The sequence below is a fragment of the Podarcis bocagei genome (assembly GCF_964188305.1).
Source record: "Podarcis bocagei genome assembly, chromosome: 3".
Taxonomy (NCBI): domain Eukaryota; kingdom Metazoa; phylum Chordata; class Lepidosauria; order Squamata; family Lacertidae; genus Podarcis; species Podarcis bocagei.
This window is the reverse complement of record NC_138127.1, coordinates 73,854,505-73,879,757: the sequence shown is the minus strand read 5'-3', so window position 1 is coordinate 73,879,757 and position 25,253 is coordinate 73,854,505. Positions and strand designations below refer to the sequence as shown.

General features: G+C 45.0%; 1 long non-coding RNA gene across 1 annotated transcript in view; it reads left to right on the top strand.

Annotated features, from left to right (window-relative positions):
• Positions 1 to 24,912, top strand: part of LOC308582947 — a 40,676-nt gene extending 15,764 nt beyond the window's left edge. Inside the window, exons 2-3 of the long non-coding RNA XR_014005963.1 lie at positions 21,854 to 21,916; positions 24,803 to 24,912. This is a non-coding gene — a long non-coding RNA (uncharacterized lncRNA). The remainder of the gene's footprint in view (positions 1 to 21,853; positions 21,917 to 24,802) is intronic.
• Positions 24,913 to 25,253: the final 341 nt, after the last annotated feature.

Here is a 25,253-nt window from a genome sequence, read left to right as displayed (position 1 = left end):
TATTTTATTTTAAATTTAATTTTCATTTATTTATTTATATTTTTAATATTTATTATTATTATTATTATTATTATTATTATTATTATTATTATTAATTATTTATTTTTAGATTTGATTTATTTTATTATTTTATTTTATTTTATTATTGTTGTTGTTATTTTTAATTAGTATTAATATCACCAATCAATTAATAACTTGACTGTAATTAAATACTAGTATACAATTATTGTGCATCAATAAAGTTCGGAGCACGGTTGATGAATTAATTATTAATCGATAGTATCTCAATTAATAGCCAATGGATTTATAGCTATGAGTAGGAATTACTATTATCAATTGCTCCACGTAACTGCTGACAAAATGAACAAGCTATACGTCACTTAACTGCACCACTTGTATTTATTTATATTTATTAAATCACAACCCAGCAAGAGTTCAAGCAGCAGCGCTCAACTACATATTAGCACCTGGCTCCAAGGAACAATCCCATACACAAAGCTACCCCAACTGCAGTCAGACAGAATTAGAAGATAATTGCCTACAATAAAAAGTTGCCCCTTTTAAATGATAGGCAAATCTAGGCGCAAAGCAATGCCAAGTAATCAAACAGAATTGAAAATAACTGCTTACAAGGAGATGCTCAGAAGCTGCAGCCAAATTAAGAGAAAAGGAAATCAATAAGATTCCAGGCCCACACCAGCGGCCCTCTGAAAAGGAGGGGTGAGGTCGCTCTTAAGGGGAATATCTCACTGCTGGGGAAACTTCTACCAAACAAAGAAAAGTAAATCTTTGCCCACAAGGTCGGCTCAAGACCAGTTGAGGGAAATAAGGGTGCTTAAACAGACAAAAGACTAAAATAAAATAAAAAGACAAAATAACAGAACACCTCTAGTCATCACATACAGCTCCCAAGTTAAAACAGTACAACGCATCATCAGAGATCTACAACCTCTCCTGGACAATGACAGTTCTCTTTCTCAAGCTCTGGGAGGAAGACCTTTCATTGCCTACAGACAGCCACCCAATCTTAAACAACTCCTAACCCACAATAATACTACAACCAGACTTAACACAGACACTGGCACCAGAGCCTGCAATAAACCCAGATGCCAACTTTGCTGCCACATACACCCGGACAACACCATTACTGGCCCCAACAACATCACACATACCATCTCGGGACTATTTAATTGCTCATCGTCTAACATTGTGTATGCCATCAAATGCCAACAGTGTCCTTCAGCTCTCTATATTGGACAAACAGGCCAAACCTTACGCCAAAGAATAAACGGACATAAATCTGACATCAAGAATCACAGAACAGAGAAACCAGTAGGAGAACACTTCAATCTCCCAGGACATTCTATACAAGATCTCAAAGTAGCTGTTTTACTACAAAGGAATTTCAGAAATAGACTGGAAAGAGAAGCTGCTGAATTACAACTCATTACCAAACTTAAAACCATGAAAAGACCTGGACTGAACAAAGACATTGGATTCTTATCTCACTATACATGACTAAACCATTTCTCACCTTCCCACCCCTTGCCTTTTCCTGTAAGACCTATTACAGTCGTTAAGAGTCGTCAAGAGGCTCTCTCAGCTATCTGCCAATCTCCCATTCGCACCCTCCCTTCTGAGTAACACCCCTCCCCACCTTCTCACTATATAGAAGGATCTGGCAACTTCTGTTTCAGTGTATCTGAAGAAGTGTGCATGCACACGAAAGCTCATACCAAGAACTAACTTAGTTGGTCTTTAAGGTGCTACTGGAAGGAATTTTTTTATTTAGACAAAAGACTGCAATTGGTCAAACTGCTGGTTAGTTAAACTGACAATGCAACTAGAGCTGCTGAACTGCCAGGTGCTTAAAGACAATGCCTCACAAACTGCCGGTCACTCAGAGAGCAATCAAGCCTGCCCCAGCAGTTGAAAAAACCTGTCTGGTAACTGTGATGACTCAGGCAAGAAGCAAAGGGAACTCCAAAGACCTATGTATCTCCTGAAAGGGTGGGGGGTTTAGGGAGGGAGGAGGGGTGGAGGGAGGAGAAGGAAAGCGTGGGGGGGGAGTTGGGAGGGAGGAGGGGTGGAGGGCAAGGAAAAAGTTTTTGAAGAAAAGGAAAATAGCTGTCCTTTACAGTGAGCCAAAATGAAGTGGAAATATAAACCATGGGTTAACCTGGACTTTTCAGTAAGATAGTATAAACCGTAACCTTTTTTGTTGTTGTTGTTGTTTAAAAGCGGTTTTCTTTAGGGAGCCTGTACTGGCAAGTGAAGCCAATGACAAGAACCAGGCAAAGGCACACCTTCAAAGGTTCTAAACGTATAAACATGCAGTGCTGAGGAATGGTTCCCTGATCAGAAACCCTGAATTGTCCACCCCAAGCCCTGCCTTATTTCTTCCCCCAAACATCAAGCAAAGGGGGGTGGCTTAGAGAAACCAAGAGGGGTGAGGTTTAAGTGCACAGTCTATTCCAAGCCCTGGCAGCCTTTAAAATTTTACAGGGGGCTCCCAATTTAAGTGGTAGCAATGGAAGGGATGGCAGGGTAAATTAAACCCATGCTAGAAGAGTAATAAATCAATACACGGCAGGCACAAACACATGCTGAGGAACAGGAAAAGGAACCCTGAGGATCATCTAGTCCAACCCCAGCAATGCAGAAATATTCAGCTGTCCCATACAGGGATCGAACTTGCAACCTTGGCATTATCAGCACCATGCTCTAACCAACTGAGCTATCCAGGCTCTCAAGGACAATGGAGGGGGGAAACGCACAAGCACCCTGGCCAAAAATTAAAATAAAATGCACAGCCACCAAGACAGAGGCAGGGGAAGGAAAGCGAGGAGACGAGGGAGAAAGAAAGACAGAGCCACACTCACACTCAGACCTCGCTGGGGGCACGTGCTGGGCAAGGGAACAAGCTGCAGCTTAAGAAAGGTAATTTGCACTCAGACCGCACAAACAAATCAAGCACCAGGAGTGGGGGGAAATAGAAGGTTAAATGTAGGTTTTTACACGGAAAAGAGGACACAGCAAGGCAAACCTGGATGCCTGGGTTTTTAAAGGCAGTAAAGCAATGAGCGCACGCAAGCCTCCTAAAGTTAAAAGGCAAGCCAGGAAACAGGCAGCCTCCACACACACAGACCCCCCCCCTGACTCCAAACCTCGTGGCTCTTCCCTGTGATGACTGTGATGACTCCTAGCTGATGACTTGCGACAGGACGATGAAAAGTGAGGCCAGAAGGCTGGTGCCACAGCAATTTAGGCTGCTAAACACGACCCCTCACAGGCACCTGGTTGGGTGCCTGCCCGTGGGCGTGGGCGCCAGCCAGGTGAGTGGGAGGCAGGGGGCTAACGCCCCCTGCTTGAGGCAGAGTCCGGCTCCCGACCACAACCACTCCCCTCTCTTGCAGGAGGAGAGTCTTAAATGTCCAAAGGTAGAATTTCCAAAGGCAAGCATATCAACACCCTTTCTAAAACTGATTGCTGCTCTCCATGGTCCTGAAATACATAGCCAGATTGACTTATAACCGTGGCACTGTCAAGTGCAAGGAATAAGTTCAAGATGAAAGGGTGTATGGATTGCTGTCAATCACAGCTAGAGTTGTTTGCTTAATAATAATAATAATAATAATAATAATAATAATAATATTCTACCTTCTCACCTCAGTGGCCCCCAAACTGGATTACTGAATAAGTGAACATAAAGAACCACGGTAAAATCCAAACGTAAGAGGAAGTCAGTGCAAAGAAAAAAACAGCAATACAGCCACTTCACATATTACTGATATGCAGAGCACTGCTAATCAAATATTTTGTATTTTTATTCTGTGAACCGCCCTGTGATCTTCAACTGAATGCAATAAATAATAAAATAAATAATAAATAAATTGACTCACACAAGCACACTTCAGGCAGACACGCAAATCCTGTAAATGATGAGAATGTACATTCTGATTATTATTATTATTAGTAGCAGTAGTAGTATTGGATCTATTGATTTTATACCAGTGCAAAAGCACTTAACAAATGTGACACAAATTACCATCTGAATGCTGGGGGAGTTGCATCTATAGAGCAAATGAACTCCATCTCCCTCAAGAATGTTGTTGGAACCTAGCCAGCAACATACCTTTATCAACTACAGTTGCCTTGGCTATGCAGGCGTTATCAATAAAGAGCCACATTCCCCCTTGAAACCCTTCCACGCTGTGTTTAGGAGATATGTGAGATTATTAGCATTGTTGTTGTTGTTATTATTATTATTAGGACATGCTGGCTTGTTTGACTTTGCATTTATTCAAAAGTGGATTTCTGAACAAGCCATTTATTTATTTTAAAAAAAAATCCCTTTGCTTCAGAATGCATCTAGTGGAAAGTCATTCCAAATTCAAACATGTCACCTCTGAAAACCTCCTTGTTGAGGTTAATAATGCCAACAGAGTTATTCATGGTTATCCCATCAGTGCTTGTGCTAAGCTAATATGCCATCATGGGGTTATCTTTAAATGAAGCTTTGAAGCACAGTGTTGAATGATTGCATTTAACAGTCATGTCTCATAACAAAGTTGGCTTCTTCAGCAAACTATGTGCTTCTCCTTTGTAAAATATTTGTTCCTTGAACTATGCAAATATGCCATAAGCTCTCCCGACTGAGATGTATCACTGAATAATAGTTGCAGGACTGTGAATTTCTGGTAGCTAACTCAGAGTTTTTTTTTATAATACAAGTTGTGCCAGCAGCCAAAATGCTACAACACAGCCTTTCCTACCTTTCTGTGGCACAAACCCGCAACTCACATTTCTGCAGTTGAATAGCATCTTGCATTGGACTGGGCCTGTATGAACATAAGAGCCCTGTTGGATCAGACCAAAGGCCTGTCTGGTCCTGTAACCTGCTCTTACAATGGGCAGCTAGATGCCTATGGGAAGCCCACAAGCAGGGCATGTGGGCATCAGCACTCTCCCCACTTGTGGTTCCCAGTGACTGGTATACAGAGGCATGCTGCCTCTGACAGCCAAGGTAGAACATAGCCATGATTACTATTAAGCAATGGTAGCCTCATCCTCCATTATCTCTATAGCTGAAGAATAAGTATAGATGACTGGAGCAACATGGGATCCATTTCCAAGCTAGATTTCATGTTACTGCAATAATAACTTGCATCGGGTTGTGTGACAAACATGGCTGTTTCTTGTACCAACATTGCTCCTCTCTGGAGTCCAGAAGGTGCAAAATGGTTCTTTCCTATGACAATTTCTAGAGTGGGATAGAATCTAGCCATCTCTAACACTGACCTGGTAATCTGATTTTATCCTGTGATCCACCCTGAGATCTTGTGGCGAAGGGCAGTATATAAATATTTTATTTTTTATTATTATTACTATTACTATTGGCCAGTGATGCAGTGTGTGTGTGTGTGTGTGTGTGTGTGTGTGTGTGTGTGTGTGTGTGTCCTATGTACAATTCCATGTCCAGCTCCCAGTGCCAATGCAGAACATCTCATGTGTCTTTCACTGGAACCAGAAACCTTAAACCAAGAGTAGCCAAAGTGGGGCCTTTCAGACATTGTTGCACTGCAACTCCCAATGATCCCTGCATGGTCAGTGTTCAGAGTTCTAGGAGTTGTGGTCCAACAGCATCAAAAGGGCCCCATGTTGGTTATTCCTGTGTCCAAATGCACAAGAGATGAGGTGGTATTCAACTAAGTTTCACCCAGAGTAGAACCATTGAAATTAACAGACCTGACTTGGTCACGTTGATTAATTTCAGTAGATCTACTCTGAGTAAAATTCAGTTGAACACCACCCATGACGTTTTGATCATCCCTATGGAGTCAGTGCAAATGATTGTTGTGATCTATTTTAAGCTGAATAAGATACCATTTTCACAATAATTTGTTCTTGCTCTTCCCCACTTACCCAGTGGCATCGCAATGGGGAGGCGTGGGGGGTGGTACGCCCCAGGTTCCATGTCTGCGGGGGCGTGAGCAGCCATCACGCAGCCACAGCCACATATGGAGGATCCTCTGTCCACAGCTGCAGCCACGAGCAGAGGATTCCAGCACCATCCATACGGCGCTGGAGCGGTGCCGGCTGCAAATGCTATACAGCGCGTGTGCGGTGTCGCTACATACAGCGCATGTGTGCGATGCCGCACATGCACTGTACTCAGTGGTTTGCCGGTGGCGCCGCTCTAGTGCCGTACAGACAGTACCGGGATCCTCTGCTTGCAGCTGCAGCCGTGAACAGAGGATCCTCCATTTGCGGCTGTAGCAGCAACTGAGGGATCCCGGCACCATCCGTAAGGCACTGGAGCGGCAGTGCCGGCAAACCACTATACAACGCATGTGCGGCATCGCTACATATGGCGCATGCATCATACATAGTGATGCCGCACATGTGCCCTACTTAGCGATGCCCGCCCTGGGTGTCACAACGCCTTCCTTTGCCCCTGCACTTAAGGTAAAGGTAAATGGACCCCTGACCATTAGGTCCAGTCGTGGCTGACTCTGGGGTTGCGGCACTCATCTCGCTTTATTGGCCGTGGGAGCTGGCGTACAGCTTCTGGGTCATGTGGCCAGCATGACTAAGCTGCTTCTGGCGAACCAGAGCAGCGCACGGAAACGCTGTTTACCTTCCAGCCAGAGCGGTACCTATTTATCTACTTGCACTTTGACGTGCTTTCAAACTGCTAGGTTGCCAGGAGCAGGGACCAATCAACAGGAGCTCACCCCGTTGCGGGGATTCGAACCACCGACCTTCTGATCAGCAAGTCCTAGGCTCTGTGCCACCCACGTCCCTGCCCCTGCACTTACCATCTATTAATTCATTTAAGGGGGGAAATAGTGCTACCCACCTCAAAAGATTGAAGGCTACCTTTAAATATTAGGCAGTGATTTCTGAGAAGCTCAACCTTTTCCTGAACTATAATCTGTTTCTGCTAAAGAACGACATATTCTAGCATACGACGATTTGTTGTAAGACAGCACTATTGCTGGAGGCTAACTATAGTGCAGGGGTGCAGCTGAAAGGTATTTCTTCTAATTAGCTATCTCTTAAGCATAGCTGACAAGCGCAGAGAGTGTGTATTGGAGTGACACTTACAGCATGATAGCTAGGTGCTGGGATCTGAAAGATAGTATTGGAGCCTAGTCTCTGAATTGTCTTCTTTAGAGACAAAGATGCAGAACACATGTTTGAAAAGGGGGAGTAGTGCAGTCATATGGAAGAGCAGAGGCAACAGAAAACTGTCATGATGTTGTAGTCAGGACAGGAACTGAGGCTGCATGAGAGGAGCAGACTGAAAAGAGAGTAAGAGGTGAAAATATGTGATAAGAACTGTTTTTGTTTAACTGTTTTTATTTAACCAGATATGAAAGCTGTCTCCAGGGGAAGTGGGTGCATGAAGCCCTAGCTTGTTGCTTAAGAGGCAGGATGTGTGACTAAAGGGATTTAAAGAAAAAGTCCAACCCCATCTGGTAGCGGTGGGGTAAGGTAAAGGGTAAAGGACCCTTGGATGGTTAAGTCCCATCAAAGGCAACAATGGGGTTGTGGCGCTCATCTCGCTTCAGGCCAAGGGAGCCAGCATTTATGGACAGACAGCTTTCTGGGTCATGTGGGAAGCTGACTAAACCACTTCTGGCACAACAGAACAGTGTAACAGAAACCAGAGTGCAATGAAACACCGTTTACCTTCCCACTGCAGCGATACCTATTTAACTACTTGCACTGGCATGCTTTTGAACTGCTAGGTTGGCAGGAGCGGGGACAGAGCAACGGGAGCTCACCCATCATGGGGATTTGAACTGCCGACCTTCCGATCAGACTTTATTCCATAATGCATAGTTGTACAAAGTCCAAAACAGTCTGTGAACAGTTTCCATCAGTACACACCCTATATAGGAAATATGCATCATTGTAGCTGTTTCATTCTCTAACCAACCACATTCTGCCATCCCATTTGCTTTCCACTACAAGATTGAGCTTCAATTAGCTTTAATGGAAACAGTCTTAAAATAGTTACAAAGTAAATGTTGGCAAAAAAAATACACATTGCACTAAAACTAGCAATGCTGTCCCGTCTTCTTTCTACTCCTGAATACAGTTCAATAAACCTTCCTCTCTCTGGTGCCAGAGAAAGATCCTATGCTTGTTCATCATCCCTGAAGTTCAAGGACTGACTAAGACACTGAGTTCTCAGGTTTCATTTCCCTGCTATGAGAGTGAGTCATAAGTTAGCCTAAACCCTCAAATGGAAACCTCCCACCTTTTTCTTGTCTCATTTGCTGGAGACAAACCCCCTGCCTAATGCAAAATTCACAAACTATTTTCAAACACAACACATACAGACATAACATTTAATGCATATTAAACTTCCATCTTTAACAGCCAATACAAATTAATAATAAGTCTGGCAGGCAGCCTGACTGAAATCATAGAACAGGACAAAATGCCTCTCAAGTCAGTGGCACAGCAAATATTGTGTGGAATAGCTCTGGAGAATCCTGGTGATTCCCCTGATATTCTGCAGGAAATGGTTTGTGGGCCCAGTGTCCACCTTATTCCCTACCCATGGAGCTCATATTTAAGAATATATGAAACTTTCATTCTTCTCCGACCCACCCACCCACTCTAAATCAAAAGGCAACAAAGAAGCATATTGCTGCTCTCAGATAGTGTGGTGCTCTGGAAAGCTGTGAGTCACATCAGATGAGTAAATGAGTGAGTTGTTTCAGTCTCAGTTCAAACAGCGGTGCAGTTAGGTAATTTTAGACTCTGGACTGCATGGTCTTAATCCCACTTTAGATAGTAATGTGTGCTATTTCACTTACTTCAAATTGTCTTAGAGGGTCTCCCTGTTTAGATGGTGATGTATTTCACTAACTAAATAGGTAAAGGGCTATCGGATGGTTAAGTCCAGTCAAATTCGACTATGGGGTACAGTGCTCAACTCCACTTTCAGGCCCAGGGAGCCGGCATATGTCTGCAGACAGCTTTTCTGGGTCATGTGGCCAGCACAACTAAACCGCTTCTGGTGCAATAGGACACCTTGACAGAAGTGCATGGAAATGCTATTTAACTTCCCACCACAGGGGTACCTATTTATCTACTCTCATTGGTATGCTTTTGAACTGTTAGGTTGGCAGGAGCTGGGACAAAGCAATGGGAGCCTACCCCATCGCGTGGATTCGAACCACCGACCTCACAATTGGCAAGCCCAAGAGGCTCGATGGTTTAGACCACAGCACTACTGCATCCCCCACACTGACTAAATGGTCTTACTGGGTCCATGCTCTTTAGGTGGGAATGTGCATTACTTAATTTGCTTCAAAATGTAGCAAACTAGCCCTGTTGTATTTGGAAGCCTTCTTGCTTGTTCTGCTGTGTGGGACCCTCAGCATCTCCCCACAAAGCCTGACCTGTTTCTCTTTAAGCTGCAATTAGGCCCGTGCTCCTTGGGTGGTCTCAAGCAAATGCCTTGCTATCTTTCACCTGTGCCTCCCTGCCTGTAAAACCCTCTTATTCTTCACAGGGTTGTTGTGATGATGAATGTTTTAAGGACTATAAAGCCATTTGTACACTTTTTAAAAAGCTCTCTAGGCATTCATATTTTTGCTGGGATGCTGAGTATATAAACACAGACCTTCCCATTGTATTGGAGACAATGTTGCTGTAACAGCATTTCCAACAATACACTGTGTTGTTCTCAAAGATGTTAGTGGGGAGCCTCATGTGCTCAACATCTGTTCACTAAGTCCAAGATCAATATTTGAGATTTAACTATGGTGGTTCTTCTAATGAACAGTTGTAACTGGAATCAGGTGGGCAGTATGAAAACAAGGCCAGTATTGACTTACTAAAAATAGCACACAATGAAAGGTGCATAGGCGGCTAGCAAGGAAAGTAAGAGACTGGGATTCAATTCACTGTTCTGACAAGGAGATCATCATTGGAAGCCGTCCTCTGGGTGACCCCCTCCATCAGATGTTAGGAGCTGGCCACTGAGCAAAAGGAACATCACATTTCTGCAACTATCTGCCCAAGGAGGCTCCCCTGGCACCTCCTCCTCCTCCTCCTCCTCCTCCTCCTCCTTCTCTCAATTTTTTCAAATTTTATTTTGACAAAGTAATAATCTAAAAAGATGTGCACCCCACCACCAAGACCATGCCATTGTAACTATCCAACCTCCCAAAATTTCAACAGATCTTGTGATGGTTTGACCACTTTCCATTTCATCAGTGCACATTCCACAAACACCCTCCCTATCTCCTCAAAAGCATTTCTCCTGCATATTCCCCGTCTTACCTTAATGGCACATTTTAATTTATCATTCATAGCTATATCCCACACCTCTTTATACCATTCTTCCATTTTATATTCTGCTTGCTCCTTCCACTTCCTAGCTGTAATAATTTGTGCAGCTGTCAATCAATTTGTGAGCAAGTCCTTCATAGCCTGTGAACCTTCCAGGGTGTTTAAGGAGATGACAGAAATCACTGGGTTAAAGCTGACCAGAAGTCCAGAGGCAGCATTATTATCAATTTATGATGGCACCTTCTTTAATATCTTTTCAGCACTGGGCAAAGAAGACCTTTTCTGTTTTCCTAGGTTTTCCTAGGTTTTGGCCCTTCACCATCTGAAAGCACCTTGAGGTCACCTGTGGTTTTAGTTCAGTGAAAGAGCATCTGGTTTGCATGCAGAAGATATCCTGTTCAATCCCTTGCATCTCCGGGTGGGGCTGGGAAGGACCCTTGTCTGAAATCCTGGACAGCTGTTGCCGTTCAGTGTAGACAGAACTAAACCTTGTTCTCAGTTGGAGTAAGGCAACCTCTATGTTCCTTGGGTTTTTCTTGCTTTCCTTCTGCTGCTTATATGATTTTTGTTGTAGGCTTATTGTATTGCACTGAGATGGGGGATTGGTTTGAATGTTCTCTCCCCATGCAGTGACTTTGGCTGTAAAAAGAGATTGCTTGGACAAACTGGATGGACAATTACAGCCTTTTGTTAGGAAGACTAGCAGTGATGTGTCTGAATAGCTGGCCTTTACATAGGCAAGGAAATTGCTGAAGATTCCTTCTGGAAGGGAGCAAGTCCATATTCTTCCATCTTCCCCTATTTCTGAAAGGCCATCCAGCTGTATCTTTGTAGACTGAGAATGCAAAGGGCCAAAGTGGTACTATTTCTTGGGATATCTGGAGGATCTGGGTATCCCTCAGAAACTTACTGGGGAGCAGGATCTGTTGGAGTGTTAATGCTGCAGCTTCCTGCTTTATGCTCAGCATGTCTATTTGTAAATGCAAATATTTCAAAATGCCACAAGACTCCTGTGATCTCCTTCCAAATGAAATGGAGTCACATGACTGGGGCTCCTCAACACTGTAAGTGGGGTGCTTAATAGCTCTCCGCAGAATCAGACCTTGTTAGTCTGTTAGGCAGAATGCGGACCATGGACTATTGAGACTAGCCCAGTCCCCTTAATGTTCCTGGCAGGACATTTCTGTGTAGCTGCTTAGCCAGGGTCTCCAGGCTCCGTGTATGTGTGTGCATGTGCAGCGCTCTCTTGCTCTCTCTCTCTGATTACCACGGTAAAGGCTGCAAAACTACAGGACCCTGCAGAGCAACACACAAGCATGAGCAGGAAGCGGCTGCTTGAAGCAAAACTGCCGCCCCTTCTCCCTCATTTTTCAAGGAAGAGCAGTCGGAAAGCCTGAAGTGCCTATGGGGTGGGGGTGGAAAACAAGATCCCTGCAACCTTAATATCTCACTACCTCCCTCCTCTCCTTCAGTCCCCCCCCTCTCTCTCTCTGTGTGTGTGTGTTGAAAGCATGGTGCTTTCATAAAATAAACCCTCAGCCCCAATCTGCCAGAACCTGAAGGATCAGCAGCAACATGCAACAACCAACAACATGATCATAAAAAGGGAGATGATGAAGAAAGGGGAGTGTTCGTATATTTTTTTTTGGGGGGGGGAATCCATCCTTCCACCTGCAGTTGCCTTTTTCAAAAAACAAAGCAAAGCCAAACTTTTCTTCTTTTTGCAAGCTGCTAGGAAATGGCAAATTGACCAGCCGGAGAATGGACCTCCTTGGGAGGCTGTGGACCCTCCTTCATTGAAAGTTTTTAGGCTTCTGCCAGGGATGCGTGAGTGGAGATCCCTGCCTTGCAGGCAGATGATCCTAGGGATCTCCAACTCTACATACAGCCCTAACTGTTCCCCTATAAAAAAAATTCACGGCACACCACTGGTGTGGGCAGGTAGGTGCTTGTCTGCTTGTGTTGATTGGCTGGTTAGATGCAAACATGAGATGGATTCTGGCCAGTATTTACAAAAGGCACAAGCAAATAAGCTGAGCAATGGCTGAATCTACAGAAGCATCCAAGGTGTTAGTTGAGCAACAGCTGTCAGCAGCATCAGGAGAATTCGCTCAAGAAACCCCAAAGAGAAAAGGTTCCTCACAAATGGAGTTAATTAACTTAGGGAAATAAAAAGACAAGGGGGCTGCTTCTGAGGGAGCCTTTTTTCTCATCTCTCTTTGGCTGAAAGGGTCTGTGGGTAGCACTCCTCCTGCTAAGTCTCCAGAGTAAAGTAACTGGTGCACTGTTAAATATTGCTATTAAACTGTTTTCTTGGGAGTTGTTTTTGATTTGCATGGAATAGATTAAAAGTCTGTTTCTAATCCCACCAGATTTCCCATGGAGTATAATTATACATGAAACAGAATAAGAAATGTGGGCCAACAATTACCTTAATTAGACTGTGGTTACGAAGCTGTCAGTGTGCGTAACCCCACCAAGTACGCAGAGAGAGGACTGGGGTAATGGAGTCGTTGATAAATGTTTGCACAGCAAGGGAATTAATTATCAGTATAAATAAATAATAGACTACAAGACCCTCAGCCAGCAAGCAGGGCCTTGCCCTTTAAAACCACTTATACCATGAGGGTTGTCTAAGATTCTAGTCCTGTTGACTGCCCCTCAGGGAAAGATTTGAACTCTGGCTGATCTGTTGATCCTCTTTATATTTCAGCCTGCACTACCTGGATAAATAAGTTAGAGACTGCTAAATACACAGCCTTCCTTTCCTTGCATGGCTGTTGACTTGTTATTGGCTCAAGCACTAGGCTCCCTCTCATGGTGTGGGAACTCCTCCCAGTCCTTCCCAGTAGGAGATCAGGCCGTTTGTTTCAACCTGGGATCACCAAGATGTAAATAGTGTGTTGTTTCACTGTGCTTGGGCCCTTTTCCTTTTGCAACCTGTATTGTCCTGGCATATGTGGTTGGGCTTGAAGCAATACAGGATCCTGCCCTTGCTGGACACCCACAGAAACCCTCTTGCTGGACACCCGCAGAGATGAAATGAACTGCTCGCCTCTTCTTTCCTTTGGCAAACGACTTTGGTGTTGAAGTGGCAACAAGATCGCACTGGCCTATTTATTCTGAATGTATTCTGAATGTTCCTATGTGATGCCAATAAAGGTTACTTGACTTGAATTAGGAAAAATAGGAAGCCTTATACTGAGTTAGATAATTGGGTCCATCAAACTCCATATTGCCTACACAGACTGCCAATGCTGTCCAGGGTTTCAGACAGAGTTCCCTCCCAGACCCACCTGGAGACGCCAGGGTTTGAACCTGGGACATTCTGCATGCAAAGCAGATGTTCTACTGTGGAGCGTCAGCAATTCTGCTATGGCAGAGAGGATAGGGATCTTGTCTGTGGAGCTGGCAGTACAACTTTGAGTCCTTGGATCTTGGATCTTGCTTCTGACAGAACTGTCACTCGCCAGGTGTTCAAAAGACGAGTAAGCCTTTGTTGCTCCCATTCCCCTGGTGGGTTGTGAGCTCACTCCACCTGCTTCCAAAACCCATGCCTTCTGCAGCAAGCTAATGGACATGGCTCCTTTGGAAACACAGCTGTGAGCTCCCTTATTGCCTGTCCTGGTTCGTCCATTTCCTGCCTAGCGAATGGTTTTGTCTCCCTCGTTGTGAATTCTTGAGCCCTTGCCTAGAGCAGAACTGGTCCTCTCTATGAGGCTACCTTGAAGTGAGCTCTGTAGGCCATGTGTTATATTCCTTTTCCTCCCTTCCCTTTGTGTGTTGAGGGGATTGGAACTCCTGTATGCAGAGATGCCTGGGGAACTCGGGTGCTGTTGGCATCATTGTGCCTGGAGTGTGGGTGGGGTTAGCTGACATAGTAGGGATATCTTCATGGGCAGATTGGCTCTTCTCATAACAGGCTGACACGGAGGAATTATATTCTCTCTGTAACATGTCCATATCACTGTCATGTCGTCTCCCTCTTGGTATGCCCACACACACCCAGGTCTGTAAAGCAGGTGGCCTCACGGTTTTGGAACTGCCTCTCAGCAGATCTGCAGTGGGGGCCATCCTAACCAATCCCTAGGTACGCTTCTGTTGGTGATTTGTAGTAGTAAGGGTTGTTTTTGTTGTTGTTTTATTTTTTTTTAAAAAATGTAGGTTTTCTTAATGTAAGCTGCTTTGGATGGGCTTTGCCTAGAGAAGGAATATTTTTTAAAAAATAAATAAAATCTTTAATGACATCTTTGCAGCAACATCTCACCGGCAGATGATTACTGAATACCGACAGTCTTAGCATGAATGTTGTAGATGTAGCCATTGTTTTTGATCCATTTTGTGGTTCTCAGAGCAGTCTGCTTTGCTCTTCTTCTTTTCTGATAGGAAATAGGATAGGATGCTGTGACAACCTTGAATCACAGTGCATTTGTGGAACTAGGGTATAAGATTGTTTTGATAACTTTTCAGTAATCAAACACCAATTCTAATACCTTTCTAGGGATGTAAGGAAGCAACAATTTCCCTCCCAACCTCTGTTTCTCACAATCAGTGCTGTTTAGGTTCCTCTAAGGTTTGGATTCCACTAAAACTTACGTTATTCATCTCACTTTCTGCTCTGGCTGAAACTAACGTAATTAATTATGTAATTAATTGTGCTATTAATTCCAATATACCTCAATGGGAGGGAAATGTTAAAGACCATGCAGAAAATATTGTAATTGTCTCATGTTCGTAGACTTAAAAACAAGCAAACCACTGATAGCTAAAACTGCTCGTATTTACTTCCGTGATTTCCATTCCTGACCTCAGACAAACATGCAAATTGTGGCAATTTCTACTCCCATTTCTGCTTCTAATCAAATTTGCTTACATTCCTGCACTTATCTCTCCTTTTTTGCCACCATGAGAAATTGGAATATTTATCACATATTTCTCTAAACTCAGTAATATGTAAAAAATAAAATAAAATAAATCCAATAGATTGGGTTAATGTGAACAATTGAGTGCCTTGATAATACAGTAAAATACTCAGCTCAGCTGGGTCTTTCTCTTTTCTCTCTCCCTCTCCCTCGCTTGTCTCCATTTTCATTGGATTTCTGCAATTTTCCCTTGATACTGTCAATTTTCAGAGCCTGCATTTAAATCTTATGAGTTAATATTACAAAGTGTTAAGAAAGATTGAAGGGCAGTAGTAACAATATCATTTTAAATGTCACTGTAAATTATTTTTCTCCTTTTTGTGGGGGAACGTGCTTCTTGCATGTTTCTTTTCATTTCTTCCCCAGGTATGCAATGTCTCCTTGCTTCACATGTTTCCAAACCCATATGCCTCCACATTTCTAGCCAAAGACTAAGGAATACCTGCCCTAAATGGCCTCCGCTAAGGCTACCATACTTCTCCCATGTGCAGTCCTCAGTGTCAAAGCTGGAGTCAGATACAGGTCAGCAATAAAGCAAGCAGATCTCCATTGACAGAGACGTTAACTCTTTGTTCAATGAAACAAACATACAACTCAGCCTAGTGGTCTCAGCACCCCTTCCCAGTAGGTCTTGCCCCTATATAGAGCAGTTGCCAGGACTGAAGGTCCCTGCCTTCCACACCTCTCTAAGTCTCCTCCTCTCTCTGATGTTTCCCAAACAGTCTCAAACTGCACCTTCACCTTCTGACCTCTGCTCTGCTTTTCTAATTACTCTGCAAATTCTTGGAGACCAGGGATGTGGGGAGCTCATCACAGCAGGAGAAGAAGACTCCCTGCAGCCTTCAGCCTTGGAGTCTGAACTGCTCCCTGTCACAAGCTCTTCCTGCTCATTAAACCCTGTTGCCCTTCAGCACCCAGCCCCTCCTCCCAGCTTTCTCCCTCTGACCTCTCATCAGTGTCCCACCACCAATCCCCTGGCTCTGAGTCTTCCTCCTCTGGGGTTTCCCTTGGGGGTTCCCCAGATGGTGCCTCTCACCTCTCCCCTTCATCCAACCAGTTCATGACACCCAGCATCCTTTGCAGTATCATGCCTCAGCATTTGCCACCTAAAGCAGCTGCTTGACTCAACCTAATGATAGGGCTGGCCCTAAACATAAGCTGCTTTCAAGACCATGTTGAGCAAAAAAGGGTGACCATGGAAGTAGATAATGCCAATAAAACTTAGGAAAATAAAACTTTAGTGACCAATGACCTAGCAATTACTAGCTAATAAAGTTGCTAATTACATCAGCAACATGGATCCACTGAACATGATTCACAGAAGGTACATCTGCAGCCAAGGCCACATAGCTAAGGGCTGTGCAGGTAAGCTAATCTCATTTTTTTGGGAGCAACCCACTATCAGTTTCTTTTAGCACTGGAAGTTCTCAATTACCACACTGTCTTACAGGCACATGACATGAATGAAGCAGAGTGGCAATGTGTTGGATGACAGTAATTGGGCAGAAAAATGATTTTCAGTGGGGACTCTTATCTGCTGAGTGGCTGGAGTTCAAAACAGTTAAGCACTGCATCTGCCCTGATGGGTAACATTAAACAGAGCTATGGGTAAATCAAAATGTGGCACACGCCTCCGTCCAAAGAAGTTGCTCCCATAAAAGACATTAACGATCTCTCATTCTCAGGGATCAGCATGGCAATAAGTCCCAATACCAAACTCCTATGGAGTGAATTATTATAAGCTTTTTTCCCCTCCTTGCTACCTCTCATAAGCCTTTAAATTCAGGAACCTTTCAGCCTGACCTGTCCTGCAGAGGGATTTTGTGCTCTGCTGATAGAATACAGGAGAATAACAATGAGCTCCTGTGATGGAGACCCTCCCATCCTGTAGGCCACGTGGGATACTTACAACCCCACTGATAGATTCAACAAGAGGCAAAGGTCATATTAATTACTCAACGTGGCTACCTGCTGCCTGTAGATATTCTTTCCATTGGAAAATCTGTTCCATTTAATTTTTTGTTAAATGTGGGGTTTGGGGGTGGGCTTTTTTTTCTAGGCAATGTCCACATAAGCCTGGGTGATTAGCAGAGATGTTCAACTGACTGCAGGGCTAGAGGTTATGAATTATTTATACAAGTTGAGGGAATAACATCAAGCCCCACATTTTCCATTTCTGTTGAAGCCTCCTGTCAAATGCAGAAAAGGTTAATTAGTTGTCATGCGGGCATTTTGGGATCAGAGCTCTGCTCCCTCACTTGGAAATCTGCAGCATCTACTGTGGCTCTTTGTTCCCCCTTCCCCATTCCTTCCTCACCATGGCATAGCTGCAGGGAGAATGACAATGGGTAAAATTATTTTAGACCATTACAGATGAGTTTAATCCCCTAAGCAACATTGAAGGGAGTGACTGAAGGGTAATCTCCCTAATGGTTCCAATAAAAATACCCCCTGTATTATCAGATATAGTTTTGTAAGTCAAGAAACTCCGGGTGATGCACAGGATTCCCCCAATTGCCCTATTTTGTTCTTACAACAATCCTGTGTGATAGGGTGGGGTGACTCAAGTAAGCCCAGTGAGCATCTGAACCCATCTCCCTGGTCCTCCTAGTCTAACATGCTGAACGCTGCAACATGCAGATGGGAACTGTGTGGTGAGGCTTTGAAAGCCCTTTGTGACTCTCAAACAGAGGGGCTGCACACAGTGGCGTAGCGTGGGTTGTCAGCACCCGGGGCAAGGCAAGTAATTTGCGCCCCCTAACACTGGAGTGCGAGCGCGCGCCCCCCAGATGTTGCGCCCGGCCCCCCTGCACCCCCCCACGCTACGCCACTGGGGCTGGGGGCGAGCGAAGGAGCCAAGGACACCCCCCCAAAGGCTTAGCAGGAATTTATTAAATTTATTATTTGCGGAGCCCCCGCGGGCCGAGGCAGCCGAAGCCCCCTCCCCTCGGGCGCCTCCCCGCCCCCTCCTCTCCTTGGGCTGTAGGTGGAGCTCCAGATCCAGGCTTGGCGAGCGCCTCTCCTCTTCCCGGCCGGGTCCGGGGGCTTCCAGCCGTGCTCCGTCCTCGCCCCCCCCCCCGCGGCTGAGAGCCGGAGCCAGCGGCGCCCCCTTCTGCCGGGAGACCCTCGCCCGCCCGTCGGCTTCCTCTCGGAGGGTTTTGGGGAGAGCAGGGCGCGGCGAGGCCCCTCGGAGCTCTCCTCCCTCCCAGTCAGCAGAAGCAGCCGCCGCCTGTGGCTGGGCTGGGCCGAGGGGATGGCGTCGGGGTGCGGAGGCTGCCCGTGCCTGGCCAGGCGTCGGTGGCGGCGTCGGCGCTGCTGCAGCGGCTGCTCCTCCTGCGAGCAGTGAGTGGAGCGCAGCCGTGGCGGCGGGGGGGCGGGCGCGCGCTAGGGCGCAAGGCTGGCGGTGGCGGCGGGGAGCCCGGCGGAGGAAGGAACTTGTCCCTTCCCTCTGGACTCGCGCCCCCCGCAGATGTTGCGCCCGGTGCGGCCGGCACCCCTGGCACCCCCCACGCTACGCCACTGGCTGCACAGGAGAAATGGGCAGGATAGTAAAGGGCTTTCAAAGCCTCCCTGTGTTTCTCCTTTCCATCCCCAATGTTGGCGATGGAAGGGAATTGTGGGGGGCAGGAAGAAGAGGAGGAAGTCTCCCCTTTGTTACTTCGCTGCCACCCTCAGGACTGCTACCACCACTAAAGGAGGTACACGATAAAATGCAGCCTTCTCAAAGCAAGTGCTTGGAAATGCCAAAAGACATGTTGACAGGTGGGTGGGACAACCCACCTATCAGTCATATGACATCATATGATCAACAGGCAGGTAGATCCACCTTCCAGTCAAATTTGGTCCATGAGGCTGATCCCCACCCTGCTTTAAACTGAGTCAGACCATTTGAGGCTGAATGTTCTGTTTCATTTGTTGCTAATGTTTCCTGATGTTATGCTCAAATAATTATAAATAAAGCAGCACACACATGCATCTGCTTTATTGGAATCCAAACAATCTGTCATTGTGAATGTCAGTTGGGGTCACTACTCTTTGCATTTATATGTGCATCAACCCTGCTGCAGAATTTATTGCAACCGAATGTACTTGTTTGACACACACACGGCATCATGGGGCTAGCCAGTATCTATGTAGGAAGCTGCTTTATTCCAGTGGTCAATCAAACTGAGCATTATCTACACTGACTGGCAGTAGGTCTCCAGGATTTCAAACAGAGTTCATTCCCAGCCCCATCTAGAGATGCCAGGGAATGAATCTATGACTTTCTATGTGCAAAGCAGATGCTCCACCACAGAGCTATGGCCTTTCCCCAAGACGCAACTCAAATCCAGTTTGTGGGTTGCATATTGAAGAGCCAGCACCTAGATACTTGTGGGAGATTGCACTCAAATACAGCTAGGTAGTACATGAATGGGTTAGGACAATAGAGCTGTGTCCCTAGACTCAACATAGGTCATGTCCTTTCTTCTCTGATGAGGAAGGAAGTGAAACTTTCTTCTTCCTGTACCCTAATTCTCTCTCCTTTCCAAGGAAGAGGTGTCTAAGCAAGCTGCAAGCTTAGAGCCCGTCTTTGAAGCTATCTTTCTTTATTTTATACCCAAGAGTATTCTGCCTATGTTCTCCTTGCTGCTGCTTGGATAAATGCACTAATCTGACCTTTGGACCATTTGTAAGTAAGGCGTTTAAAACTTACTTAACAGTGTGTGGTCTGCTCATCGCAAAAGGGGTAAAAGAGAGAGGAGCACTGTTTGCAAGCAAACTAATTGGGATACAAGGGTCTAACAAGCTATATTCCTAATGCTATATTGCGGCTTGACTTTTGTGTGTTTAAACTCTGCTACTGGGGGCTTTCTCCCGCTAGAGAGTGTGTTTAGCTCCGCATTTTGAATCCAGGCACCCAGCCAATTCTTTTGTTATTTACCCCACACATGTGGGTCGTGGGGATTTACATATTTTCCCTCCCACAATACTGACATGTCATCTAACACAGTGATCAGAACAACCTGATAACATATGTAACGAAGGATCGTGTTGCTAGGATGGAAATGAGGTGCACAGTTTGAGTTGGCACTGATGTGCCGAAGAAACTATGGCACAGCTAAACAATTCTCTGTCATGTTGCCCTTTTCCCTCATTTGGATGCAGCATCATGCCTCAGTCAGTTAGATGGAAAGACAATGTAGCCTGCTTTTGTTTTTTGCCTCGACACTGAGCTGTCACTGTAGTTTTATCCTCTCCTCCACTGAGCAAGCTCGTTATGTATAACCCAGGCTGAAAAGTCCATTATAAGTAAAGATTAAAATACATAAAATATACAAAAAGGGAAAGAAAACATATGACATTGTGCATTTACAATATCCCTGTTAACAACATCAAGCTAGCGTATAAAGTAATGCCTTTCGCTTGGCTGCGTTCCCGCAGTTCTGCAACAACAATTGCAGCTTTATGGGATGGCAATACAGGAGGTTGAAGAGGGCGATTTATGTTGGTGTGGATGGAGCTCTTGCTTTGTGTACAGTTTACCTCTGGGAATAAATAGTGATATGACTCTGTTCCACAACCAGATATTTGGTGCTTTGATTAAGTCCTGCATTAAAGACACATGAAGCCATTGGTTCAGCTTGGAGCCTGGCTGCTGGAAGTTCATTGCGGCTAGCATTGCTCTTTGCTTCTCTTTGTTAATGTTCAAGAAAACAAGGCTGCAGGGGTTTGGGGGTTTGTTTGTTTTTTTTAAAAAAGCAAATAAATGAATTGTGAGTCACTTCCCTGAAAATAAAACAGTCTGTTCTTCCATTTTGGTTAACAAAAAGAAAGCTGGTGTCATGTAACAACTAAGAGACAGAGCTACAAATCAGGAAGTTCAAATCTCGCCTCTTTCAAGAATTCACACCATTCTGAGTTGCTTGGCTTCCATTTGTTGAATTTGTTTTGAAACGGCAGGTAACAGTCCTCCCCCCAGATCGCCATCACCCATTATGGACAGGTATTGCTAGAAAAAGAGGTGCCGGAACTCACCATAAATGCCTCCCTTGTTCTGTTATCATGGCAATGGCACACACCTGAGACTTGCTGGAACTGAGTTCCAGTGAATTCTAGCAGGGGGAAAAGCTGTGGGCATTATAGCTAAACAGTTTCAGCCTTTAGTTTAAAAATGTATAAGTTACCTCTTTCAGTCTTCCAGATTTCCGCTTCTATATTTTTCTCTTTTTCCCCTTAAGTTCACAGTCGAGTTTTGTTATGTCTGTTTTGTTTGTTATGTATTTCTTATTTGTCAGAGAAAATTTCAATATAAATTGTTTTGTTTTGTTTAAAGTCATTTGGCCTCAGTCTTAGCCCCCCGCATCTGCAGTATGGGATAGTATAATAGTACTGATTACAGCTTGCAAGTTTGTGGTAAGGATTACAATTAGATATTGTATGTGACATGTTTGCAACATTTGAAAGTGTCATGCAAATGCTAACTATTATTAAGACAGACACAGTATACACCATTTCATCATGCCCACCTTTCTAATTTTTTCTTCAAGTTAAAACCCCCATTGTTGTAACTGTTCTTCATGGAGGAATTGCTCCAGCCTAGTGATTGTCCTTTCCTGCACCTTTTCCAGCTTTTGAGATGCAGAGACCTTCACAGGATACCTAGTGTGATCTCACGATAAGTTTATATAAAGGTATTGTAATACTGGCAGACTTATATTCAATCCATTTCCTAATGATCCCCAAAACTGAATTCACCTTTTTTCAGCACCCCAGCACAGCAGCTGCCCACTGGATTGATTTTTTTTTCATCTAGCTGTCCACCACAACCCCAGAATCCCTATGAAATGATTGGTCAGCACTAGGCCAAGAAGAATTGTTTCCTTATTTTAGTTAGCTAGAGCATTAGTCTGCCACTCTTTTGGTTGAAGCCGCTCAGATCAGCATGCATAGATGATAGATAGATGATAGATAAAGGTAAAGGTAAAGGTACCCCTGCCCGAACGGGCCAGTCTTGACAGACTCTGGGGTTTGTGCGCCCATCTCACATCTATTGGCCGGGGGCCAGCGCTGTCCGGAGACACTTCCGGGTCACGTGGCCAGCGTGACAAAGCTGCATCTGGCGAGCCAGCGCAGCACACGGAACGCCGTTTACCTTCCCGCTGGTAAGCGGTACCTATTTATCTACTTGCACCCGGGGGTGCTTTCGAACTGCTAGGTTGGCAGGCGCTGGGACTGAGCAGCAGGAGCGCACCCTGCCGCGGGGATTCGAACCGCCGACCTTTCGATCGGCAAGCCCTAGGCGCTGAGGCTTTTACCCACAGCGCCACCCGCGTCCCAGATGATAGATAGAGATAAGCAAACAATACATACAAAGAACTCTATAAAACAATGTAAAATAAGAATGATTGAGATATTATATTGTACCAGTTAGGAAAAAGGAAGTTTGATCTCAGCAAGTCAAGTAAGCAGCATACTGTCGGCCACAGGGATTTGCAGGACTCTACTAGAGTCCCAAAAGGCAGTAAAGAGCTAGCTGTGCTTGGTTTTGCCCGTTCGCCTTCCAAGCGCATAAGTTCATTTATCCTCCTAGCTTCAGAGGTCCTGCAGCACAGCTGCTGAGAGGGGAGGGGAGGGGAGGGAACCTTCCCGGATGGCTTTTTCAGGGTGTGGCACAGTGCCAGGCACCCCTTCAAAGGTACCCATGTGGCCAGATTGATGACAATGTTCAGGCACTCCACATTTAATCATTTCATAACTAATTAATGCGGTTGTTACCACAGAGTGGTGGGGAAAGGATGATTATTAAAGGTTAATGTAATTGTTGCACGTGCTGTGCTCTGAATTGCTATAGAATTCCCCCCCCCCACACAAGTTGTTTAATTGAATCTATAAGTAACAATGTAATTACATTTAATAATGTATGGGCCACAATGTTCCCCAGTGAGGCTGCTAACAGCCTACAACTCCGGTTGTGTGGAGGAGAGAGAGAATAATTCTACTGGCCTTCCTGCTTTTCTTTTACACTTGAGTGTCATGATCTTCCTCTTCTGGGTTTGTTCCCAACAGATTGAGTAGCATGGCTGCTTCACACACACCACACACACATATAAAAGAGGAGAGACGAGAACTCAAATTTGCACAAAATGCACACATATATGTTCATAGAATTAGAAAGAATTACTAAAATAGAAAAGGGACGTGGGTGGCGCTGTGGGTTAAACCACAGAGCCTAGGACTTGCCAATCAGAAGGTCGGCGGTTCGAATCCCCATGACAGGGTGAGCTCCTGTTGCTTGGTCCCTGCTCCTGCCAACCTAGCAGTTCGAAAGCACGTCAAAGTGCAAGTAGATAAATAGGTACCGCTCTGGTGGGAAGGTAAACACCGTTTCTGTGCACTCTTCTGGTTCGCCAGAAGTGGCTTAGTCCTGCTGGCCACATGACCCGGAAGCTGTACACTGGCTCCCTCAGCCAATAAAGTGAAATGAGCACCGCAACCCCAAAGTTGTTCGCGACTGGACCTAATGGTCAGGGGTCCCTTTACCTTTACCTTTTTACTATAATAGAAATAGAAATAGAGTACAGGGGTGTGTCCCTCACTTACATGGGGCCACTGTGCACATAAGTGAAAATCGTGTAAGTGGGGAGCACCTGCTTAAAAGTCCCTAAACACCTGTTGTCCCCCCCCCTCCTCACAACTCTCTCATCAACTAGAGTTGAAGCTGTGTGGCTGGCTGGAGGCTGCACAGGAAAGCGATTGCTGCTGTGCTACCCCACACATCAGCTGTTAGGCGGGGAAGCTGAGCAGCCTAAACAATGCCCTGCTGTGCCTCCAATCTCTTTGGAACTTCCTCTGCCCTTACTAAAGTCCTCTTCAAGCTCCGGGGGGCAGGGGGGTCTCCTCATAAGCCACGAGTTCTCTCCCACCATTTCCTGGTTTGAATTTATCTATTTATTTATTTTCCTGGTGCCACATGTATATGTGGTCAAATGCGAATCGATCATGTGTAAGTGGGGGACGCCAGTACATTTCACAATAGCGGGGGGAGTGACCAAGTATCCCAAGTGCCTGTTCAGTGTTCTGTCCAGATGCTCACTGTCAATGGGCAGCTTCAGCAGTGGCAGACTTTGGGTTTTTTAATTTCAGTGGCACCCTAAGCACCACCAAAATCCCCCCTCCCCAGCCTCTCATCTTCCATCACTGTTGCAGCACCCTCTCATGGTGGTGCCCAGTGCAGGTGAACTGGGCACACTCCCCTAAATTCATACCTGGCTTGAAGGCCCTCCCTGCTTATTAAGGTTCTTTATCATTAGACTTACCTTGGAATAGAATCTGCCATTATAATGGTCATTCATCAGGTTTGGAGAGATGTGTTTAGTTTTGACCTGTTTACCCAGGTGTTTGATAGCTGAGGGTTCTGTCCCCGGAAACCCGGAAACTGGTGGTTTGAGAGTAGTGATTGTAGGAATTTTTAACTGTTCTTTAGATAGTTGTTCTTAACTGGTTTTTGGAAGTTAATGAGATTGGCTAAGAACCCATGAAGATCGAAAGGTTCAACTGCCTTGTGTTTTTTTTTACAGACAGAGGACGAGGGGATGAGAGTCATCAGTGGGATATTCTATTTCTATGGCGGATCTCACTCACAGATTTCAGGGCAAATTATTGCCCTTATTCCTCTACACCCACCAGCTGCACTTATATCAGTTGGCCCTACTTTGCATCATGGTAACCAACATTTTATGAACTAATCTCAAAAAGATTTATGGTGGTATTCAATTTGTTAATAAAGCCAATCTGAATAATAGGCCTAGTGTTATGTTTCCTTATATTAACAGGTATAATAACAACACAGAAACATGTACTTATCCTATTAATGGATTTGGTATTTCTTGGCTTAGTAACTATGGAACTTGGTTCAAATTGCAGCCTAGGTGTAAGAGGTTGCTTTTTCAAGACCCTCCTTGCTAAGTACACTAACTTGTTATATTGTGCTGCCCCCAAAAAAGTGATTCAGCTTGATCTGCAAACGTT